The sequence below is a fragment of the Salvelinus fontinalis genome, chromosome 33 (assembly GCF_029448725.1).
Source record: "Salvelinus fontinalis isolate EN_2023a chromosome 33, ASM2944872v1, whole genome shotgun sequence".
NCBI classification, from domain to species: Eukaryota; Metazoa; Chordata; class Actinopteri; order Salmoniformes; family Salmonidae; genus Salvelinus; species Salvelinus fontinalis.
In genome coordinates, this window is record NC_074697.1 from 28,683,188 (window position 1) to 28,699,316 (window position 16,129).

At 41.7% G+C, this 16,129-nt stretch overlaps 1 protein-coding gene across 1 annotated transcript in view; it reads left to right on the forward strand.

Annotated features, from left to right (window-relative positions):
• The first annotated feature begins 6,184 nt into the window (after positions 1-6,184).
• LOC129831954 (rho GTPase-activating protein 32-like) overlaps positions 6,185-16,129 on the forward strand; it is a 49,630-nt gene continuing 39,685 nt past the window's right edge. The window contains exon 1 of the mRNA XM_055895611.1: positions 6,185-6,502. The gene's annotated coding sequence lies outside the window, so the exon portion shown is untranslated. The remainder of the gene's footprint in view (positions 6,503-16,129) is intronic.

Genomic DNA, 16,129 nt, shown 5'->3' on the forward strand with positions numbered 1-16,129 from the left:
TACATTTTCCGGTACAAGGTATGGCTTTTTCAGGAGAGGCTTTATTACTGCCACTTTAGTGAGTTTGGTACAGATCCGGTGGATAGGGAGCCATTTATTATGTTCAACATAGGAGGGCCAAACACAAGAAGTAGCTCTTTCAGCAGTTTAGTTGGAATAGGAGCTTGAATATGTAGCTTGAAGGTTTAGAGGCCATTACTATTTTCATGAATGTGTCATGAGGTGCAGGATTCAAAAACTTGAGTATTTCCATTGATCCTAGGTCCTGGCAGTTCTGTGCAGAGTCAGTACAACTGAGTTTTGGAGAAATACGCAGATTCAAAGAGGAGTCCGTAATTGCTTTATAATGATTATGATCTTTTCTTCGAAGAAGTTCATGAATTCATCACTGCTGAAGTGAAAGCCATCCGCTCTTGGGGAATGCTGCTTTTTAGTTAGCTTTGCGACTGTATCAAAAAGAGATTTTGTATTATTCTTATTCTCCTCAATTGGATTGGAAAAATAGGATGATCAGTACTGTCTTTCCAAGCTTCTCGCAAGACTTCCAGTTTGGTGTAGCACAATTTCTGTTCCAATTTTCTAGAAGCTTGCTTCAGGGGTTTGGGATCATCTCAAGCTCTGTCAGGTTGGATGCGGAACGCTCAGGACCTCAGATTGGGGTGAATGTTCACCTTCCAACAGGACAAGGACCCTAAGCACACAGCCAAGACAACGCAGGAGTGGCTTCGGTACAAGTCTCTGAATGTCCTTGAGTGGCCCAGCCAGAGCCCGGACCCGATCGAACATCTCTGGAGAGACCTGAAAATAGCTGCGCAGCGACGCTCCCCATCCAACTTGACAGAGCTTGAGAGGATCTGCAGAGAAGAATAGGGGAAACTCCCCAAATACAGGTGTGCCAAGCTTGTAGCATCATACCCAAGAAGTCTTGAGGCTGTAATCGCTGCCAAAGGTACTTCAACAAAGAATATCTTGTTTTTTTATACATTTGCAAAAACTTCTAAAAACCTGTTTTCACTTTGCCATTATGGGTATTTTAGAATAAGGCTGTAATTAAACAAAATGTGGAAAAAAGGAAGGGGTCTGAATACTTTTTGAATGCACTGTACATGTAGTTTATTCATACTGACATATAAAATCAGCACTTTCAAATAAACAATTTCCAAGATTTTACTGAGTTGCAGATCCTATAAGGAAATCAGTCAATTTAAATAAATTCATTTGGCACTAATCTATGGATTTTACATGACAGGGCAGGAACGCAGACATGGGTGGGCCTAGGAGGGCATAGGCCCACCCACTTGGGAGACTGGCCCACACACTGGGAAGCAAGACCTAGCCATGCAGAATGAGTTCTTCCCCACAAAAGGGCTTTATTACGGTCAGAACTACTCCTCAGTTTCATCAGCTGTCAACACGGCTGGTCTCAGATGATCTTGCAGGGGAAGAAGCTGAATGTGGAGGTCTTGAGCTGACGTGGTTACATGTGGTCTGCTGTTGTGAGGCCGGTTGGGCGTATTGCCAAATTGTCTAAAACGATGTTGGAGGTGGCTTATGGTAGAGAAATTGACATTAAATTCTCTGGCAACAGCTCTGGTGGACCTTCCTGCATTCAGCATGCCAATTGCATGCTCCCTCAAAACTTCTGTGGCATTGTGCTGTGTGACAAAACGGCACATTTTATATCCCCCAGCACAAGGTGCACCTGTGTAACGATCATGCTGTTTAATCAGTTTCTTGATATGCTACACCTGTCAGGTGGATGGATTATCTTGGCAAAGGAGAAATGCTCACTAACAGGCATGTAAACAAATTTGTGCACAACATTTGAGAGAAATAAGCTTTTGTGCACATGGAAAATGTCAAATCAAGTCAAATGTTATTGGTCACATACACAAGGTTAGCAGATGTTAATGCGAGTGTAGCAAAATGCTTGTGTTTCTAGTTCCGACAATGCAATAATATCTAACAAGTAATCTAACAATTCCCCAACAACTACCTAGTACACACTAAATCTAAAGGGGTGAATGGGAATATGTACATATAAGTATATGGATGAGCGATGGCCGAGAGGCATAGGCAAGGTGCAATAGATGGTATAAAATACAGTATTTACATGTGATATGAGTAATGTAAGATATGTAAACATTATTAAAGTGGCATTATTTATAGTGGCATTGTTTAAAGTGACTAGTGATCCATTTATTAAAGTTGCCAGTGATTGGGTCTCAATGTAGGCAGTAGCCTCTCTGAGTTAGTGATTGCTGTTAAGCAGTCTGATGGACTTGAGATACAAGCTGTTTTTCAGTCTCTCAGACCCAGCTTTGATGCACTTGTACTGACCTCGCCTTCTGGATGGTAGTGGTGTGAACAGACAGTAGCTTGAGTGGTTGCTGTCCTTGATTATCTTTTTGGCCTTCCTGTGACATCGGGTGCTGTAGGTGTCATGGAGGGCAGGTAGTTTGCCCCCAGTGATGTGTTGTGCAGACCGCACCACCCTCTGGAGAGCCTTGCGGTTGAGGGCGGTTCAGTTGCCATACCAGGCTGTGATACAGCCCGACAGGATGCTCTCGATTGTGCATCTGTAAAAGTTTGTCAGGGTTTTGGGTTACAAGCCAAATTTCTTCAGCCTTCTGAGGTTGAAGAGGCGCTGTTGTGCCTTCTTCACCACACTGTCTGTGTGGGTGGACCATTTCAGTTTGTCCGTGATGTGTACACCGAGGAACTTAAAACTTTCCACTTTCTCCACTGCTGTCCCTTCGATGTGGATAGGGGGTGCTCCCTCTACTGTTTCTTGAAGTCCGCAATCATCTCCTTTGTTTTGTTGACGTTGAGTGAGAGGTTGTTTTCCTGACACCACACTCCGAGTGCCCTCACCTCCTCTCTGTAGGCTATCTCGTCTTTGTTGGTAATCAAGCCCACTACTGTTGTGCCGTCTGCAAACTTGATGATTGAGTTGGAGGCGTGCATGGCCACGCAGTCGTGGGTGAACAGGGAGTACAGGAAGGGGCTGAGCACGCACCCTTGTGGGGCCCCAGTGTTGAGGGTCAGCGAAGTGGAGATGTTGTTTCCTACCTTCACCACCTGGGGGTGGCCCGTCAGAAAGTCCAGGACCCCTGCACAGGGCAGGGTTGAGACCCAGGGCCTCCAGCTTGATGATGCTCTTGGAGGGTACTATGGTGTTGAATGCTGAGCTGTAGTCAATGAACAGCATTCTTACATAGGTATTCCTGTCCAGATGGGACAGGGCAGTGTGTAGTGTGATGCGATTGCGTCATCTGTGGACCTGTTGGCGTGGTATGCAAACTGAAGTGGGTCTAGGGTGGCCGGTAAAGTGGAGGTGATATGATCCTTGACTAGTCTCTCAAAGCACTTCATGATGACAGAAGTGAGTGCTACAGGGCCGTAGTCATTTAGTTAAGTTATCTTTGCCTTCTTGGGTACAGGAACAATGGTAGCCATCTTGAAGCATGTGGGGACAACAGACTGGGATAGGGAGCGACTGAATATGTCTGTAAACACACCAGCCAGCTGGTCTGCGCAGGCTCTGAGGACGTGGCTAGGGATGCTGTCTGGGCCAGCATCCTTGCGAGGGTTAACACGTTTAAATGTTTTACTCACATCGGCCATGGAGAAGGAGAGGTGGGGGGCGCAGTCCTTGTTAGCGGGCCGCGACGGTGGCACTGTATTTTCCTCAAAGCAGGCAAAGAAGGTGTTTAGTTTGTCTGGAAGCGTGACGACGGTGTCCGTGACGTGGCTGGTTTTCTTTTTGTAGTCCGTGATTTCCTGTAGACCCTGACACATATGTCTCATGTCTGAGCCGTTGAATTGCGACTCCACTTTGTTCATGTACCGGCATTTCGCTTGATTGCCTTGCGGAGGGAATAACCACACTGTTTATATTCAGCCATTTTCCCAGACCTCTTTCCATGGTTAAATGCGGTGGTTCACGCTTTCAGTTTTGCGCGAATGCCACCATCCATCTATGGTTTCTGGTTAGCGTAGGTTTTAATAGTCACATCTCCAATACACTTCTTTATAAACTCACTCACAGAGTCAGCGTATAGGTCGGTGTTGTTCTCTGAGGCTGACCGGAACATATTCCAGTCCACGTGATCAAAACAATCTAGAAACGTGGCTTCTGATTGGTCAGACCAGTGTTGAATGGTTCTAGTCACTGGTACATCCTGTTTGAGTTTCTGCCTATAAGACGGTAGGAGCAAGATGGCATCTTGGTCGGATTTCCCAATGGGAGGGCGGGGGAGGGCTTTTTATGCATCACGGAAGTTAGAGTAGCAGTGATCGCGTGTATTACCCCTGCACGTCGTGCAATCAATATGCTACTAGAATTTAGGTAGCCTTGTTTTCAAATTTGCTTTGTTAAAATCCACAGCTCCAGTAAATGCAGCCTCAGGATATATGGTTTCCAGTTTACATAGAGTCCAGCGAAGTTCCTTGAAGGCTGTCTTGGTGTCTGCTTGTGCGGGAATGTACACAGCTGTGACTATAACTGACGAGAATTCTCTTGGAAGATAAAATGGCTGGTATTTGATTGTAAGGAATTCTAGGTCGGGTGAGCAGAAGTACTTGAGTTCCTGTATGTTGTTAGGATTACACCATGAGTCGTCAATCATGAAACATACATCCCCGCCCTTCATCTTCCCAGAGAGGAGTTTATCTCTGTCGGCGCAATGCATGGAGAAGCCCGGTGGCTGAATTGATTCCCACAACATATCCAGAGAAAGCCATGTTTCCATGAAACAGAGAATGTTACAAACCCTGATGTCTCTCTGGAAGGCAACCCTTGCTTGAATTTCATCTACCTTGTTGTCAAGAGACTGGACATTGGCGAGTAGTGTACTCGGGAGCGGTGGGCGATTTTCACGTCTACAGAGCCTGACCAGGAGGCCGCTCCGTCTGCCCCTTCTGCGTCGCCATTGTTTTGGGTCGGTTTATGGGATTAGATCCATTGTCCTGGGTGGTGGTCCGAACAGAGGATCCGCTTCGGGAAAGTCGTGTTCCTGGTCATAATGTTGGTAGGTTGACGTCGCTCTTATATCCAATAGTTCTTCCTGGCTGTATGTAATAAGACTTAAGATTTCCTGGGGTAACAATGTAAGAAGTAATACATAAAAAACGAAATACTGCATAGTTTCTTAAGAACTCAAAACGAGGCGACCATCTCTGTCGGCACCATCTTACATTATTCCAGCTCATAAAACATGTGACAAACCCTTTACATGTTGCGTTTATATTTTTGTTCAGTATAACAGAAGCAGTAATATGCATAGTAATAATGGACTGTATTTACAAATATGAAGTGGGTAATGGCACTCAGTAGAATTAAGCAATAAGGCCTTTTTTAGGTACTTTGCAACTACTTAGCATGTTAGCTAACCCTTCCCCTAACCAAATCTTAACCCTTTAACCCAACTCCTAGCCTTGACCTTAACCCTAACTCAGCGTTTCCCCAACTCGTTCCTGGGGAGCCCAAGGGGTGCACGTTTTGGATTTTGACCCAGCACTACACAGTTGATTCAAATAATCAAAGCTTGATGATTAGTTGATTATTTGAATCAGCTGTGTAGTGTTAGGGCAAAAACCAAAACGTGCACACCTTGGGCTCCCCGGGACCGGGTCTGGGAAACAATGCCCCCCCCCTCCGCAGCCTAGCTAACTTTAGCCACCTAGCTAACGTTAGCATTAGCCACCTAGCTAACATTAGCCACAACAAATTGGAATTGTTAACATAGTTTAGTACATTTTTAAAATTCGTAACATATTGTACGAATTTGAATTCGTAACATATCATACAAATTGTAAATCGTTACATATCAAACAAAATGGATGATGGACATCCACAAATTAATACATACCATACCAATACATACCGTAACATGTCATATTAATTGGAGTGTCCCGGATGAACATTTACTATGTTATGTCTAACCCTGAATCCAGGTTGCAACATGGGTGTGTTTGTGCACATAACCTACAGTATATACTACTGCAATCCACTGTTGAAATAGTTGACAAGGCTCCTTTTTGTATGCCAATAGCAAACATCTTTCATCTCATAAATCACTCATGACTTACTACACATAGATTTGTTTCTTTGTTAGGAGTGGAAGAGCGATTGAAACCTGTTTTCTGATGTACAAGGACAATTGAGGACACTAGGACTAGAGCAATTTCAGGAATCATTTATTTACCTTGCTGGCGCGTAAACGCCCAGCCAGGTTTTGCGCGTTCGCAGCGTTGGGTGCAGAACATACGAGGCTACGGGCTCTATCTCGCTGTCTCTTCTGTAGGACATGTTCACTGACGAATCCTATATTTGTTTTATTCTCACTGAAGCAGTGCGAACTGTGCTTCGTAGTGGGATGCTGAAAAATCCAAGTCATTGCTGTCGAAAACCTCAACAGTATTAAAGTGCGCGGCACACTGCGGCTCGGAGGATATATAGAATAGACCCTTGGTGTGGTGGTTTGTCCTGCGGTTACAGGTATGTTTAAAAGACCATCGTCGTCATTCTTGTGCTTTGTATTGAACTCGATTTTAGGTGAGTGAGAAAGATAGGATGTGAATGAATGTTGTGGCGTTTGAAGGTTATGGGATATGTCAGTTGTGTATGTAATGACAACATGTTGACTACATAGAGATCCTGTTAACTTACTAGAGGAGCTGTGTCATAAAACCTCAATTCCATTATGGGAGAAAATGGCAGCCATCTTGGTCAGGGAGAAATCTAAAACCAGTCTGATTGGAATTAATGGCATAGAGGAGTAGGTGATACATTCCCAGCTTTTACTTAAGAAGGAAAATAAAAGTAAGATGTGGTGTATCAGAAATTGTGTAGTAGATTTATAGTCAACCTAGAATATTGTCATATAATTATAAATACAGTGTCTTTCCATGTCATTTCAGCAAGCCATGACACCCACCATCTCACATTGTTCTGAAATTGTTTCTGTAATTTATTAAGATAATTGATTGCACCTAAATTTGCCATTTTAATTTATAGGATTCATATATTATTCAGTAAAAATAGTGGACCAAACTTTTTTTCAACAATAACCACATTTCCATCCACAGTTTCTATGCGAGTAAAGAATAAAAAACCCCAGCTGTAATGGAAACAGGAAGTTTTGTTTCAATTTGATAAATGCAGACAGATCATTTGTTTGTTCTACATGGTGGAATCTCTTTGTGTCGGGAAAATGAATAAACTGGGATATGCTTAACACCCCGGCCGTCCTATAATCTAAGATAGATGCCCTCAATTTCACACAAATTATTATGGAACCTACCAGGTACAACCCTAAATCCGTAAACACGGGCACCCTCATAGATATCATCCTGACAAACCTGCCTTCTAAATACACCTCTGCTGTCTTCAACTAGGATCTCAGCGATCACTGCCTCATTGCCTTCGTCCGTAATGTGTCCGTGGTCAAACGACCACCCCTCATCACTGTCAAACGCTCCCTAAAACACTAAAGCGATCAGGCCTTTCTAATCGACCTGGCCTGGCTATCCTGGAAGGATATTGACCTCATTCCGTCAATAGAGGGTGCCTGGTTATTCTTTAAAAGTGCTTTCCTCACCATCTTAAATAAGCATGCCCCATTCAATTTTTATTTTACTAAGAACCGATATAGCCCTAGGATCACTCCAGACCTGATTGCCCTTGACCAGCACAAAAACATCCTGTGGCATACTGCATTAGCATCAAATAGCCCCCGCTATATGCAACTTTTCAGGGAAGTTAGGAACCAATATACACAGGCAGTTAGGAAAGCATAGGCTATCTTTTTCAAACCATAAATTTGCATCCTGTAGCATAAACTCCAAAAAGTTCTGGGACACTGTAAAGTCCATGGAGAATAAGAGCACCTCCTCCCAGCTGCCCACTGCACTGAGGCTAGGAAACACTGTCACCACCGATAAATCTACGATAATCGAGAATTTCAATAAGCTTTTTTCTACGGCTGGCCATGCTTTCCACCTGGCTACCCCTACCCCAGTCAACAGCTCTGCATCCCCCGCAGCAACTTGCTCAAGCCCCCCCCCCCCCCATTTCTCTTTCACCCAAATCCAGATAGCTGATGTTCTGAAAGAGCTGCAAAATCTGGACCCCTATAAATCAGCTGGGCTATACAATCTGAACCCTCTCTTTCTAAAATGATCTGCCGCAATTGTTGCAACCCCTATTAAACCTCTTTCATATCGTCTGAGATCCCTAAAGATTGGAAAGCTGCCGCGGTCATCCCCCTCTTCAAAGGGGGAGACATCCTAGACCCAAACTGTTACAGACCTATATCCATCCTACCCTGCCATCGATAAAAGACAATACTGTGCAGCTGTATGAATCAACCTGGCCAAGGCTTTCGACTCTGTCAATCACCACATTCTTATCGGCAGACTCAACAGCCTTGGTTTCTCAAATGACTGCCTCGCCTGGTTCACCAACTACTTCTCAGACAGAGATCAGTGTGTCAAATCGGAGGGCCTATTGTCCGGACCGCTGGCGGTCTCTATGGGGGTGCCACAGGGTTCAATTCTCGGGCCGACTCTTTTCTCTGTATACATCAATGATGTCGCTCTTGCTGCTGGTGATTATCTGATCCACCCTCTACGCAGACGACACCATTTTGTATACTTCTGGCCCTTCTTTGAACACTGTGTTAACAAACCTCCAGACGAGCTTCAATGCCATACAACTCTCCTTCCGTGTCCTCCAACTGCTCTTTAATACAAGTAAAACAAAATGCATGCTCTTCAACCGATCGTTGCCCGCACCTGCCCGCCCGTCTAGCATCACTACTCTGGATGGTTCTGACTTAGAATATGTGGACAACTACAAGTACCTAGGTGTCTGGTTAGATTAACCATTAACCATCTCCATTCCAAAATTAAATCTAGAATCGTCTTCCTATTTCGCAACAAAGCCTCCTTCACTCATGCTGCCAAATATACCCTCGTAAAACTGACTATCCTACCGATCCTTGACTTCGGCGATGTCATTTACAAAATAGCCTCCAACACCCTACTCAGCAAATTGGATGCAGTCTATCACAGTGCCATCCGTTTTGTCACCAATGCCCATATACTACCCACCGCTGTGACCTGTATGCTCTCGTTGGCTGGCCCTCGCTTCATATTCGTCGCCAAACACACTGGTTCCAGGTCATCTACAAGTCTTTGCTAGGTAAAGCCCTGCCTTATCTCAGCTCACTGGTCACCCTAGCAGCACCTACTCGTAGCACACGCTCCAGCAGGTATATTTCACTGGTCACCCCCAAAGCCAACTCTTCCTTTGACCGCCTTTCCTTCCAGTTCTCTGCTGCCAATGACTGGAACGAATTGCAGAAATCACTGAAGCTGGAGACTCATATCTCCCTCACTAACTTTAAGCATCAGCTGTCAGAGCAGCTTACAGATCATTGCACCTGTACATAGCCCATCTGTAAATAGCCCACCCAACTACCTCATTTCCTTTATTATTATTTTTTTCTCCATTGCACCCCAGTATCTCTACTTGCACATTCATCTTCTGCTCATCTATCACTCCAGTGTTTAATTGCTAAATTGTTATTGTTTCGCCACTATGGCCTATTTATTGCCTTACCTCCCTAATTTTACTTAATTTGCACACACTGTTTATAGACTTTTCTATTGTGTTATTGACTGTATGTTTGTTTATTCCATGTGTAACTCTGTAGTTTGTGTCGCACTGCTTTGCTTTCTTTATCTTGGTCAGGTCACAGTTGTAAATGAGAACTTGTTCTCAACTGGCCTATTTGGTTAAAAAAAGGTTTTTATTTTATTTTTACATTTCACATTTTTTTTGTATAATTGGGAACTCCTGTATGTGCAGATATTGATATACAGTGCAAAGTATATAGACCCCTTGACGTTTTCCACATTTTGTTACGTTACAGCCTTATTCTAAAAGGGTAGTTGTCCTTTTGGAAGGTGAACCTTCACCCCAGTCTGAGGTCCTGAGCAGGTTTTCATCAAGGAGCTCTGTACTTTGCTCCATTCATCTTTTCCTCGATCCTGACGAGTCTCCCAGTCCCTGCCACTGAAAAACATCCCCACAGCATGATGCTGCCACCACGCTTCACTGTAGGGATGGTGCCAGGTTTCCTCCAGACGTTGCGCTTGGCATTCAAGCCAAAGAGTTCAATCAGAGTCCTTTCAATCTTGTTTCTCATTCTCAGAGTCCTTTAGGTATCTTTTGGCAAACTTTGCGGGCTGTCATGTACCTTTTACTGAGGACAGCCTTCCATCTGGCCACTCTACCATAAAATGCCTGATTGGTGAAGTGCTGCAGAGATTGTTGTCCTTCTGGAAGGTTCTCCCATCTCCATAGAAGAACTCTTGAGCTCCGTCAGAGTGACCATCAGGTTCTTGGTCACCTCACTGACCCTTCTCTCACGATTGCTCAGTTTGGACGGGCGGCCAGCTCTAGGAAGAGTCTTGGTGGTTCCAAACTTCTTCTATTTAAGAATGATGGAGGCCACTGTGTTCTTGGGGACCTTCAATGCTTCAGAAATATTTTATTACCCTTCCCCAGATCTGTGCCTCGACACAATCCTGTCTTGGAGCTCTAAGGACAATTCCTTGGACCTCATGGTTTGTTTTTTTGCTCTAACATACACTGTCAACTGTGGAACCATAAATAGACAGATGTGCCTTTCCAAATCATGTCCAATCAATTTAATTGACCACAGGTGGACTCCAAGTTGTAGAAACATTTCAAGGATGATCAATAGAAACAGGATGCACCTGAGCACAATTTCGAGTATCATAGCAAAAGGTCTGAATACCTATGTAAATAAGGTATTTATAAAAAATGTGCAAACATTTCTAAAACCCTGTTTTCACTTTGTCATTATGAGGTATTGTGTGTAGACTGAGTAAAACAATTTAGTACATTTTGAATAAGGCTGTAACATAACAAAATGTGGAAAAAGGGATGGAGTCGGAATACTTTCCAAATGTAATAAATGTCACCCATATGACATTTTTGGCTGATACCGATATCCAATATTTTCCTTGCCAAAAAACCCAATACTTAAAATTTTAGTGGCCTTTTAAGCATTCTAGTATAGTTAACACACACACATGGACTTAGCGGTCGAAGGCACTGCATCTCAGTGCAAGAGGCGTCACTACAGTTCCTGGTTCGAATCCAGGCTGTATCACATCAGGACGTGATTGTGAGTCCCATAGGGCAGCGCACAATTGGCCCAGCATCGTCCGGGCCGTCATTGAAAATAAGAATTTGTTCTTAATAATTGACTTGCCTCGTTACATAAAGGTTACACACATACACCACACTGACCAAAAGGTTATTTTGGTGGAATTTACGTATGTCCCCATTACCAGTAAAACATAATCAAAACCTATTTCTTTCACTTACTTGCTGTGCTGTTTCGTTGTTCAGTCGTTTCATTCTCAACCAGAATTTCTATGGAACGCCGTTTGGGTCTTTGAGTGTCTAAAAAGATACACGTCAAATAACGCTATTTGACCAATCAGGACCTGAATATGACTGCACTTCACATAATAATTTAACGCGTTCATTACATTTTTCGTAGTTATTACACTTACACTTGTATTTCATATGTCACAACGATTCATCGATACGTATGCTATGATGCTGGTAAAGTTGTCTTCCACACCTACAGTGCTGGTCATAAAAAAAAGCTAGCTAGCTCATGGATGCAAACAATGTTCTTTCCCAAAAACATAGCAAAACGACAGTCTGTTTCAGTAGCTATTGTTAGCTAGCTAACTATATAGCTAGGTGTCAACATCTAAAATAACCCTAATTTATAAGACAGTTCTTATTTGATTAATGGTGGTTGGTCCCATCTATATGAAGCAAGCCACAATAAGGGTTAGCCTTCAAAATACAAGTACGGCATAATTCTACTCTTTGTATTAATTTGCATCACCTTCAATAACATACTTTTATTTTGAAGCCAAACTGCAAATTCCAGTATTGTGCCTAATCCTTATTGTGGCTAGCTTCACAACACAACGCGGCCCGGTCGCGCCTCACTAGCTGGCTGCTTATAACGTTATCTTTGGGAAACAAGGTTAAGTAGCTGGCTAGCTATTTATTTTCAATTTCAGTAGGCAAACAACAAGTGGCAACCTAGCTAATACTTACTCACAAGGATTCTTAAATCACTGCTAAGAATAATGAAAATGATTGCAGTTTCTACTGGTCATTGTTTTCAGGCTGGTTGTATTGGTGCTAGCTAGGTACCAAGCTAAAGCTAGCTACCCCAGAAGTTGCGGTCGAACAAATGATGCTTTATTACCAATGCGGTATTGTAAACACATCGTTCGTGGCAGGTGTTTGCTTGTTTGCAGAATTTTTTGTACAGCTTTGACAGTGCTACTGTATCTTTTTTGACACGCAAAGACCCAAACGGCGTTCCATAGTATGTATGTATGTTGTGAAGCTAATAGCAGTGACGCTATTACTGTGTAACTTCGGTAGGGCAACATCTGAAAAATAGCGCACTTAGTAGTGTGTACCGGTGCTCGACCTGTCGGCGAAAGCCAACATCGCTCACGACAGAGTACGGTTGATTTTCAAGGGCAATGAATTCATTATCTTGGCTTTAATGGATTTAGCCTTTTCGTTGTCTCACTAAAATGTTCTTACTCTTTCAAATGACTGATCGACTTGTTGTCTGCTCAATCCACACAGCAGATGTGGGCTAGGTTATGAATGCTGTGTTGTACGTGTAGTGCAACATTTTACGTTGCGTCATTACGCCATGTACCTACGTTATAAAGGTATGCACAGTAGCTTTGACATCGGTTTTTAACATCTGAGTTAAACTAGAAATCGGACCGATACCGATGTTGGTATTTTTAGCTAATATCATCCGATTCCGATATGTTCACCGATATATCATGCATCCCTAGTAATAACCATCATATCGAAGTAAGTTTGGAGTCGAGCAATGATATGGTGTGGTCCTCCTGCTACGACTCGGAAAACCATGCACTTTATTAGGCTACAGATGAAATGAACTTCACAGAGTGGTGAAAGTGCTGAGCTTGATGCTCATTTCCAACAAATATTGAGGGTCTTATTCTGGTGACAATTCTGGTCGATGCAGTCAAGCATCAACCATGTCACCAGTTTGGTGGAAACACCCCTGGTGGGAAAATGTGCCCATTTTCTTTATGCAGATTTTTTAAAATATTCACATGAAATTTGTCATCAATTAGATGGAAACCAAGCCACTGAGTAAAACATGAGGAGTTCAAAGAAATTGTCAAAAGCCACCCAATAACGAGTCAGTCTCCATCTCCACTAACCTGTAAGGATTTTTTCCCCTATTAATAATGTAAAATTAACAGCTGTACAGAAAGACGTATGTTAAGGCTAAATTAGAGGAGAAACTTCTTGATGCAATTAAAGCGTTTTAAATCCGGGAAACAGTTTTAAAAAATATTGTCGGATATTATTAATCCTAATCAGACAGGTTTTTTACATGGACAATACATTGGAGATAATATAAGACAAGTACTGGAAACAATAAAACACTATGAAAAATCGGGGAAGCAAGGCCTGGTATTCGTAGCTGACTTTGAAAAGACTTTTGATAAAGTATGACAGGAATTTATATATAAATGCCTGGAATAGTTACATTTTGGAGAATCTCTTATACAATGGGTTAAAGTTATGTATAGTAACCCTAGGTTTTAAAATAGTAAATAATGTCTACTTCTCAAAGTATTAAACTGTTGAAGTAAAATAAGGTTGTCCACTGTCGGCATATGTATTTATTATGGCCATCGAAATGTTAGCTATTAAAATCAGATCCAACAATTTATATCAAGGGCCTATAAATCCAGGGCTTAAAAACAAAGGTGTCATTGTACGCTGATGATTCATGTTTTCTTTTAAATCCACAATTTCGATCCCTCCACAGCCTCATAGATGATCTACTTTTTCTACCCTCTCTAGATTACAACCAAATTACGCTACATTTACTATACTATGTATTGGATCACTAAAATATAAAACTTTTCCATTACCGTACAGTTGACCAATAAAATGGTCTGACGGTGATAAGGACATACTCAATATTCATATCTCGAAAGAAATCATCTCATTTCAATACATTTTCATAGAAAGTTAGCAAAAATAGATAAGATCTTGCTACCGTGGAAGGGAAAATACCTGTCTATTTGTGGGAAAATCACCCCTTTAGTCATATCCCAGTTTACTTATTTGCTTATGGCCTTGCCTACACCTAGCGACTTGTTTTTTAAATTATATGAGTAAAATATTACATTTTATTTGGATTGGCAAGCCTGACAAAATGAAACGGGCCCATTTTTATATAATGAATATGAATACGGAGGGCAGAAATGATTAAATATTAATGCATTAGACCTCTCACTAAAGGCTTCAGTCACACAGAAGTTATACTTAGATACGAACTAGTTCTCTAGCAGATTAGTAAGAATGTTTCACCCCCTGTTCAAGAATGGTCCTTTTCCCTTTAATCAGATTACAACCTTTTACTTTTGGTTATTTGAAAATGAAATAATCTAAAAAAATATCACTATTTTTAAAACAAGCCATAGAAAGTTGGTTGCAATTACTGTTTAATCCACCAGAAAAAAAATAGAACAAATATTACACCAAATATTATGGTTAAACTCAAATATACAAATTTATAAAAAACAATAATTTATAAAAAGGTAGAATCTTTGTAAATTATATCTAGGCAGAGTTGCAAAGAAAAAGCCATATCTCAGACTGGCCAATAACAAGAAAATATTATCATGGGCAAGAGAACAGACACTGGACAGAGGAACTCTGAACTCAGCATCCCAGAGTCGCCTCTTCACTGTTGACATTGAGACTGTTTTGCGGGTACTATTTAATGAAGCTGCCAGTTGAGGACTTGTGAGACGTCTGTTTCTCAAACTAGACACACTAATGTACTTGTCCTCTTGCTCAGTTGTGCACTGGGGCCTCCCACTCTCTCTATTCTGGTTAAAGCCAGTTTGCGCTGTTCTGTGAAGAAAGTCGTACACAGCGTTGTACGAGATCTACAGTTTCTTGGCAGTTTCTCGCATGGAATAGCCTTCATTTCTCAGAACAAGAATAGACTGACGAGTTTCAGAAGAAAGTTCTTTGTTTCTGGCCATTTTGAGCCTGTAATAGAACCCACAAATGCTGATGCTCCAGATACTCAACTAATCTAAAGAAGGCCAGTTGTATTGCTTCTTTAATCAGAACAACAGGATTCAGCTGTGCTAACATAATTGCAAAAGGGTTTTCTAATGATCAATTAGCCTTTTTAAAATGATACACTTGGATTAGCTAACATAACGTGCCATTGGAACACAGGAGTAATGGGCCTCTGTAATGCTGATAATGGGCCTCTGTACGCTTATGTAGATATTTCATAAAAAATCAGCCGTTTCCAGCTACAATAGTCATTTACGACATTAACAATGTCTACACTGTATTTCTGATCAATTTGATGTTATTTTAATGGACATACTTTTTTGCTTTTCTTTCAAAAACAAGGACATTTTTAAGTGATGCTAAACTTTTGAACAGTAGTGTATGTCAACTAAGCTTAAAGAATTCTTCTCACGTACCTAACTGATTACATTTGAACTAGGCTTACAGTGAAATTAATTAATTTACATACCTTTCAACAAAGGACCCAGTTTCTTATTCTCGTTTATTGCATCTGCCTGTATTTTTTGGACAGAGTATGGTCTATGAACTTTATACTATGTCTAAGCCTCATTTTGTGTGTGTGTAATGGGACACATGATTTATACAGCTATGGAATTCATCATGAGATGAAACAAAATGAATCCTACTGTAGTAAATGTACATCAGATTATAGAATTGTATGATTCTCCTCTTGAAAAAAGCATTAATCAGGTTTTTAAGCCCATAAAAACAATCACCACCGTACTGTATAAAGTATTGTCGTTTATAGTACAGTATTGTCAAAGATTTTTTATAACTAAACCAAGACAGATCACATCCTGCCGTTTTCAATCGGAACAAATTAGTAAAATTGGGCAGTACAGGCAAGGAGGTGGGCAGAGCCAA